Consider the following 10,202-nt stretch of genomic DNA (forward strand, 5'->3'; position numbering starts at 1 on the left):
ATCAAAAGGATGGATAACAACCGTAAACAACTGTGATAGTTTGTTCAGGTCAGAGTAAGATGGAGAATATTTGTGGACGACTTATGTAACGACGAGATGTAGATGTTGTAAATATGTTAGTGAGTGAAAAATTAGAAAGCAATTATTTAGTGTTGTCCAGTTTGTTCATTTGATCATTTCAGGCAATTCATGATAAAATTACGGAACAGTACGATCAAAATTCAATTTATAAAAATGATTTTGATAGAATTTGCCAGTTGACAATTCAATAGACATTGTAAAAAGAATTCATTAGTCTCCGTTGAAGATGTACTGGAGAAGGAAGAAATTATTTGACAAAGAATAGTCTCTGTCTGGGATGATAAAAAACACTGAGGTACACCACATGTACCCAGAAAGTTATTCGAATGACGTTTTGTGAAAACTACATGGCATTAGGTAGGCAGTAGAGAATCCGCAAACGGTAGGGTTTAGCATTCAAGAATTGACAATCGTTTCTGCTGTCATTATCATACTACATTGAAAAATAAAACGATGATTTGCAATCGTCATTATTTCGTACGCATTACTATATGTTTGTTTAAACACAGAATTCTCAGCATCGGATATTAACGGCGGCCCGCTTGAGTATCTGGGCTACCTGTTCCTGCCATCAAATTATTTCACCAAGTTATCTATTTTTTGGTTTTACTTAAACGTCTAATCATGTCCATTTTTCGCGTAACCTATACAAGCGCGTTTATGAATGACCTACGAACTTTCGCTTAATAAGTTACAAAAAAGTGCTATATAAAACGACGTGGTGTTTGGCAGTATGCGTTAAATAGTATGAACATTAACCGCATGTCGATTCCCGAGCTGCATAATTCCAACTGCCAATCACTTATCAACAAAGTGAACTATCTTCAATTCCTACCAAGTCAAAATATGTATCGTAATTGTGGTGTCATCACAATTCAAGAATGTTGAATAAATAATTTACAGGACGACTGCCTAGTATCACTACGTGATTTCGAAACTTATCGTCAGGATCGATCAAACAACGAAAAGAGGTTTGGCTGCCGTGTAGCTACAATTGTAAACGTGAACTGGTGTCGATCTTCGTTTGCCTGTTTCAAGTTTTTTAAATGACTTTATCGACCGTCTAACTCTAAGAATCGTCAAAAGCATTTGAACAAATACAAATATGTTCATGTTACCAATATCTGCTTGACTCTGGAGTCACGTATTTTGTCGACGTTTATGAAAACATAAGTACGGGATGCGGCATATTCAAACACGGTATAATGGTCGACAAATATCCCCCAAATACACGACGCAAGCGGGGAAGAATCGACATTTCCACTTAATAACCGACGTGAAGGCAAACAATCGACATTACCTATTGACTTACGCTTTTGTCCACTATATTTCTACTGTTTTCGCCTTTTATTTCCCCTTTATTTGTTGCTTTGTTCACACAGCACATCATCTGAGCTATCTGTTTTAACTGATGTATTCACTGAATTCTCTGTTACTGACTTCAGTGATTCACTTTCAGTTGTACGTGGTGATTTCAATCCACGTGACTGTAGCTTCCTTATTTCTCCAAGTCATTGAAATGTAGTAGATTTTCTTACTCGTTTGGATGCTGATTTAGACTTCGTTTTCATTAATGATGTGGGTATATATGTGACTCGTAAACATGGTTGATTGTCTAGCCTGGATCGATGTATAATTCGTGTTCAACATAAAGTATATGAAAAGCATGGAGAGAGTACTCACTTGCATCACACCAAGAAAGTCAAATATAGGAATTACTCAGAAGAAAATATCCGAAATCTGAAAAACATGTTTCATACGACTAACTGGGAATTCTTCACAGATGACTCACTGAAAATCGCTACTGATGTTATCACTTGTTACCTTGAATTCTGTTTTGATATTTATTGTGTCACTGAAACCTTATTCGTGAGTTCTACTCGACCTACATCTTCACAAATAAAACGACTACTAAGGGTGAAGGAGAAAATGTACAGGGGGAAAAACTCTAATGACGTTTGTAAGCTAAATGGTCTGATAAAACTAGAGATTAGACGTCCCAACTCTATGTTTACTGAAGAAGTCATGTCTTGCAAACCTCTTCAAGAATGTAGAAGCTCTTTAAACAATTGACCTAAACAAGTCTTTTGTACGTCAGTCATTTAATGTGATGCTTCCTTCATCCACAGGTTTATATAATAGCTGTGTTCCTAGTTTCACTGAAAATGAAGTCCGAAGATGTCTCCAGTCGCTTAATTTATCCCGATGCTTTGGACCTGATAGTATCGCAAAACTCCTTTTTAAAAAATATGCTGACGACCTATGTTATCTATTCACGACTATCTTTAACAGATCCTTCGCATCTAATCTCATACTGAAAACGTGAAGAAAGATGGAGATAATCCTTGTATTCAAGAAAGTATCTAGTGATAAAAATGTGAAATTAAGGCCTAATGAAATAACATCATCGTTCCTCAAAACAATGGAAAATTGTTAATACTTCTACCTCACCCTGCGATAAAAGAGCATATTGATTCGTATCAGTTTGCTAACAGATGCATAAAGAAGCACCTTAGATGCTACTTCCGTTCTGCATCACAATATAGTGTTCAACTTAGAAAACGGTTTTCAGAACTATACTTTAGCTTCCGATTCTATACTAAGACAACGTTTAATTACCAAGGTTATCAGCTACAACACTGACAGCTGGATAAACAACTGGTTATGTTCCTACCTCTCTGAAAGGGAACAAAACACTGCACTTGGATGAAAGTGTACAGATTCTCTGTTGTCTCATGAAGCTGAACCACACGGAGCTGTTCTTTCACCTCTTGTTTTCTCTTTTTTCTGCATGATCTGCCATCTTTCACAGAAAACACTTTTGTGACATATGCGGATGTTCTCACTGTATGTATGCCTATCTCTTCCTCTTTAAATCTCACAGAAATGAATGAGCTTTTGTCTCGTATAGATTGTTGGTCTGTTGGTATTGGTCTCATACTTAATCGGTCTAAATATCAAGCTGTTAACTTAAGTATCAGACATGAACGGCATGTAAACACCTTTTAGAGATCTTATGATGACTGTGCCTTTGGAGACTCGTTGACAAAATAGTGTTAAGGGTTGATTATCTTGTTGTTACTTTTTCTCTGATCTTTGTCATCTCACGTTTTACTGTTATTGAAGGAGGTTTTCCGTCTGACTTACTACATAGTGAGTTGGCATGCTCTTGAGATTACTCGTCATTCACTCTTACAATTTGTCAATTATTGCATATTACCCATTATTCTTTACTGTTCTCCATCATTCTTTTCTGGGCTTTTGAGAAAAGACTTTGCTGTATTGCGGAGAGTGCTGAAGGCATTTATCAGGGTATGTGGTGAATATTATGAGTTTATAATTAATACGGTTGTGGATAGACATCTTATGTCATGCAAACTCCTGTTTGGTGTAATTTTATCAGATACTGAACAACCCCTTCAGTCTTATCTTTCTCCTTGTATATCTTCGGGTAGAACGAAACGTGATTACATCAAAATCCATCTACGCAAGCAAAAGTATAAAAGTTCTATAATAACTTACTTAGCAAATATACTCTATGACGAACAAGTTGTCAGAGTTAACCTAGTCAATAACCCGCATTCTTTACAAGTCTCTTATTTGAAAAGTTATACTGTTTGTCAGATATTTTAAGACCTTTCTTCTCCATTTTTTTGTCTTTGTTTCTGTTTTTTGTGTAGAAAACTTGGCGAAATACCCTGTGCTGAAAATTTCTATTTTGTACCAAAATATAATATTGAATAGAGCCATTATTAATTATAACAATTCCAACAAACATATTTACAAAAGAAAGAGAATAAATTGAAACGAATATATAATTCAAGTAGATGACCTACAAGGAATTGAATGGGTTGTCTTTCGGAGAAAATAAACTATACAACATTCTCAATTAGAAATGTGTGTGAGACTTCAATTTATTTTAGATGGCAATGCACGCCAGGTTACATACCAGTGTCTATTCTACAAGACCTCGACACAATTCAGAATAACAACACGTGATTAGCCTGACGTAAATATATTTTCACATCGAAAGACCGACACAATCCAACATTAACGAACAATCAATAATAAGTACTAATAAGGATAGTGGAACAAATAACTCATCTCACACCTGACAAACTACCTACATGTGTGACTAAGCAAATATCCAATCCCTATCATACTGGCCTACACATCAAAAGCACTGTAGAGCTCTTATACGTTTGCTTGCATACATGGATTCTAATGTGTTGACATCGCGTTACACCTGAAGATATACAAAGAGAACGATATCAATGAAGGCGATTGTTAGTATCCGATAAGGTAACATCTGCCAGGCTTTAGTAAGACATCGGATGTCCATCTACAATCATATTATTATTGACCTCAAAAGAAGAACCAAACATCTTACTAACTGCCTTCAACACCCCTCGCAAAATAGCCAGACAACGGATAATTCAGAATAGTAAAGAATAATAAATTCCATGCAACAACCTACAAATTGTACGCACAAATTGAGTACTTACAACACATTTGCTAATAACAATATGTAAAATACACATGAAGTTATAAGTAGAAACTAACAAATAAATTCTAATCTAAATCTTACCTATCCCAAGCAGACTAGATTTTTTCTCATAATTTGGTACTGACCAACGGCATAGTGTGTAGAATGTATCATTGAAATTAATTTTGTTGTTGATTCATTCATGAAATTACACAACAGTGCCTTGTCCGATTACAGACTGTAGTGCTCGAGGAAACAGCATTTTGATTTCAGTCAAAAGTAAAACAACAAAGCTCTACAGTATCAAGAGAAAACATATTTCCACATTAACCCAAGACATTATCTAATAACGGTGATTTACTCGTATACTTCAACTCAGATGACAATTTATACAGACTCAAATGAAATATATGTCTACAAAAAATTGAAATATGAAAATGGAAATCATTCCTCCCTTTGTGTATTAACAAATTTATTAGTTATCAGATACAATAATCACTGTTGTATCAACAAATCTGTGTGTGGTTCGGGAAATCATTCTCAATTTTCTACAGAACACTTTTAACGGAATGCATTGCATCTACATTATTACGATATTAGGCGACCTCAATCCACATAACTGGACACTTTCAGTTCTACTTCTACATGATCGGTAAGAAATTAAATTCCTCTTATTATTATAACACCTTTTGAAAGCAAGTGATAGAATATGCTGGTCGAACAGAATGGATGTGACTTTGCTTAGACGTTATATTCTCATATTGAACAATGATGAAATCGTCTTACAGAGTTTTTATTGAAATAAAATTCAAGTGTAAAAGTTTAAATGTTGACATTCAATCAAAAAATGTTCCTGTTACTTTGATTATAACTAAACAAATCAAAACAATGCACCAGTGACGGTCAATTAAAAGGTTATTACAGGCAACAAACTGTTTGTTCGTAAACAAGTTGGTGAATCACAAAATAACAATTATTGATCATGACATCCAGGAGAACTTTCATCAATAGAGGGTAAGGAATTTCAAACAATCAATGTCAGTGGATAAATGTCAGCACATATTCTGAATAGATAGAAGAATATTGAATAATGATCAGTTAAACTATCAGCATGTTCGATTAACAATGAACACTTGATCTTATTAAATTCGATCTTCTCAATGGTCACTTTGAATCAGCGAATCAGAATAAAACAACGAAGCACTTTAAATCCATTAAAGATTGACAACTTTCAGTAAAATTTGATTTACTACATTGAACAATATGATGTGGTGAGTGTTGACCAAATTGACGAAGTATGTCAGCCAGTCATATGACCAGAAATAACATTGTTTCGCTAACATGGACCATTTTACATACAAATTTCCATATCATCTGTTGATGTGGTTTTATTTGATCTTGAAATTGTTTTCCGAATTCTAAGACTGCAAAGAAATTTGTAAAAACCCGGATTGGAAGAACCATACACAAATGATTTTTTAGAACAATTCATTTTGATATGAAAGTAATCTCTCTGATTCTGATAGACATTACTCACGAAGAATACGTCTTAATCAGCCTTATCCAATTGTGAATGGCACATATGTTGAATTCTTGTTTCATCACGTGATTATATAACATTTTGTAATGTAGCTACTATTCCATACCGTTTAAATATTATGATGAAGATGCTGATGAATTTATTGTTTGGTTTGATGATAAGTCAGTAAGTTTCTTTGAACTGAAATTGTCACCGAATTTTCTTGATCGCGATTCATTCCATGAATCAGTGATGGCCAATGTGTTCAGCAAAACAGCTTTATGGAAAGTCACATTCATAGCTTTATTGCACTATCTGACAGCGATTGAATCTTCTGAAATAATGAAAATAAAAATCGGTAATGAGAAATCTGTATAATAAATATGCATCTCTTTTAATGAATGTACGTTTGAACACGAACTGCCTTGCATACAAGTTACCATGTTTATTCTCAAATTTACATGTATTGATATAGTCAAGTGGTCTTCTCTTATGACAAACTGTTAACGAATATTGTCGCCTCAACGACAGGATGAACGTTTCCGTCCAGTCAACTCAGAAAAATATTTCACCTCCGTGTAAGTTATTTTAAGAGCTTCTAATTGACTAAGAGTCATTTAATATCTATCTGACAATAGTCTAACAAAATCATTTTCTTACATTCAGTAATTCATCAGTTCGGACAGCTGACCGAAATAAATGTATGTAAACTTGATGTTCCAGATGTTGAGGTTCGAGTAAAACATGTGGTACTGACGGACTGTTCATGGTCGTTCATCAATCAACTCTTTCATAAAGTGCCAGTATTCAAAGCTCATAGTCACACGAGAATAAATACAGAGATATAGTTGAATACTCGATGGTCATCAGACAGATTTTTGGAGACAATAAACGTTTATAAATCAAGTGCTAGAGAAGTATCGGAGGACATGAAATATGATTTGATAGTTTGTAGACTTCACAAGTTCAGACGGACTCTACTCACAACATCGATGATTGTTGTACATGTACTCAATATGATTCACTTAGTCTGAAGAGAAGTGCCGTGTCGGTGAGATAACCTTTATACAAATTGAATGTCAGCAAAGTAAGTAAAACAAAATTCAAAATGAATAATGTAACTGTTATGAAATTAAGTTGAGTCGATTTTTACCCTGTGCTAATTGTTGTGTCTTTGACTGGAAAATTAGAGAGCAGCGTACTTATCGATCGATTCAATGACACGTAAACACGTACGGACGGCCTAGAGTCTCGACTGGTCTCGCTTCCCTGTCTAGCCCATTCAGTTGAGTCCAGAACACAAGTCACAACCTCGGAGATATGAATCGTTATATTTCAAACATACTTTGTTTATATACCAATCAAGCATACCACATCGTACCATAAAATAGAAAACAACATTTTGTACAATATTCAACAAGTGAACAGATACCGACCAATAGAAAATATCCATTTAAAGTCCAAGGACACCATTGGACTTAACATGATAATTATTGGTCTATTCCTCCGCATCCACAACAGAAACAGCTCACTCTTATGCGAAACCTCGAAATTATGAGACGGCATTTTTTTAAACGAATTGTGATATATTCCAAGCTTGTATGTGTTTTTATATACAAGTATTTCATCGTTATTTTTGTTAGTGAAAACATGTAAACAATCTATGGATATCACTGAGTGCATAAAGCTGGTTTACTGAAAACATTGACCATCACTGATTCATGGAATGAATCGCGATCAAGAAAATTCGGTGACAATTTCAGTTCAAAGAAACTTACTGACTTATCATCAAACCAAACAATAAATTCATCAGCATCTTCATCATAATATTTAAACGGTATGGAATAGTAGCTACATTACAAAATGTTATATAATCACGTGATGAAACAAGAATTCAACATATGTGCCATTCACAATTGGATAAGGCTGATTAAGACGTATTCTTCGTGAGTAATGTCTATCAGAATCAGAGAGATTACTTTCATATCAAAATGAATTGTTCTAAAAAATCATTTGTGTATGGTTCTTCCAATCCGGGTTTTTACAAATTTCTTTGCAGTCTTAGAATTCGGAAAACAATTTCAAGATCAAATAAAACCACATCAACAGATGATATGGAAATTTGTATGTAAAATGGTCCATGTTAGCGAAACAATGTTATTTCTGGTCATATGACTGGCTGACATACTTCGTCAATTTGGTCAACACTCACCACATCATATTGTTCAATGTAGTAAATCAAATTTTACTGAAAGTTGTCAATCTTTAATGGATTTAAAGTGCTTCGTTGTTTTATTCTGATTCGCTGATTCAAAGTGACCATTGAGAAGATCGAATTTAATAAGATCAAGTGTTCATTGTTAATCGAAAATGCTGATGGTTGAACTCATCGTTACTCCATTTTGTCTTATCTAATGTGAACATGAACTCATGATGATCCGATCTAGTTTGAAATGCCTTACCTATATGTGATAAGCACTTATTTAAAATTAGTAATCGATTAACTGAACACACGAGTATATGTGTAAATATAATATAATAATGGAATCTATTCCATTTCTTCTAATCTACTATGCGCATTTGCATCAAAATTCTTTTTCTAAAAGTAACAGTAGTGAAAGTAATAGTGCACGTAATCTGAGAGTGTGTTTGCCAAGTGTCTGTCTGTTGACCTTGATTGTTGTTTGTAGAAAGGTCAATGATCATACTTTTACGTTGTTTTTCATCATACCTTATCTAAATAATCAGGTTATTTGATGTGCTTATTTGTGTGGTGAACGTGATATTTACTTTGAGTACAGTGAGAAATGTAGCTTTATGATGATGCATACATATGACTGTCAAACACCGAGAGACACCGCAGATAAATGAATGAAATTGTCTGTCATTTTAGAGATGATTTGGCACCAACTATGAATAAACTCAATAAACATTTATCATCTAATTTTTACAAAGTTAAGTGATCGATATCGCGTTGTGGCATTAAACCCTCAAGGCTGGACATGAGACAGTCGGGAAAATAGATATTCAATATTTAACGTGGAGAAAAACCAAACGATTAAATGGGCTGGAAGAATAATTCAGCTAATTCGCGTCGATCGGATGGCAGTACTCGGTCTTGCAGATGCGGTCTTATGTAACATTATTTGTATCCCTGTATATATTGTTCTATCTCTAATCTCAGTGTGTTCTTCGCCATATATTGAATGTTGTTACAACGCAGTGAATCAAGGTAGACGATTATATGACTTCCACGTAACATCCTATGGATCAGCCAGTTACATCATACCAAATCTATAATTTTAGGATAAGGTTTACTATTAGAACAGTACTGATATCGAAGTAGACCATAATACTACAGATAGATTAAACCATTCAGTCATGCATTATATATTTCTTAGGATTGATAAATAACAGTAATTAAATGTTTATTTACGTAATAAGAAGTTGTTCATATCTCTTTTGTTGACATTCAAGATTGATAAGATTGTTTCAATTTGATTATTATGTAATAAGATGTGCAAATATATGATTTGCATTTCACAAGGAGTCGATAAATAAGGAGGATTTGATAAAGACTTAAAGGTGAGAATTGGCAAAGTGAAGGTAGCATTCCTACAACTAGAGAATATATTGAATTCAAAATAACAGACTTCAAGCCAACATCAAGGTAAGAATCTTCAACAAAAGTGTCAACACAGTCTTTTTGAAAGGAGCTAAGACGTGGTGACCTGCAACAATTATCATCAAGAAGGTACAAAATATTATAAGCAGTTGTCAACGCAACACATTCAATGTCCTTTGAACGGATACAGTCAACAAAAGCCTACTGCGGTAGAGGACGAATCAGCTGAGAAAAAATTAAGAAAACGTCAAACTGCATTACCAGATAAACTCTAACTTGGAATCGTAAACGGAAGCCTAGAAGAGGAATAACAAAGAACACGTTACATAATGAATTGGAACCAGACATGAAAACGATGAATAACATATGGAAATAAGTGAAGAATGCTGATGAGCTGTCGATGCTCCTCCATGAGTTTGATGACAAGTGTAAGTAAGCAGTTCAACAGGAGAATCTAGAATGTGAGTTTTGTATACTGTGAAACCTGCCAG

Source organism: Schistosoma haematobium, chromosome 2 (assembly GCF_000699445.3).
Source record: "Schistosoma haematobium chromosome 2, whole genome shotgun sequence".
Classification (NCBI taxonomy): domain Eukaryota; kingdom Metazoa; phylum Platyhelminthes; class Trematoda; order Strigeidida; family Schistosomatidae; genus Schistosoma; species Schistosoma haematobium.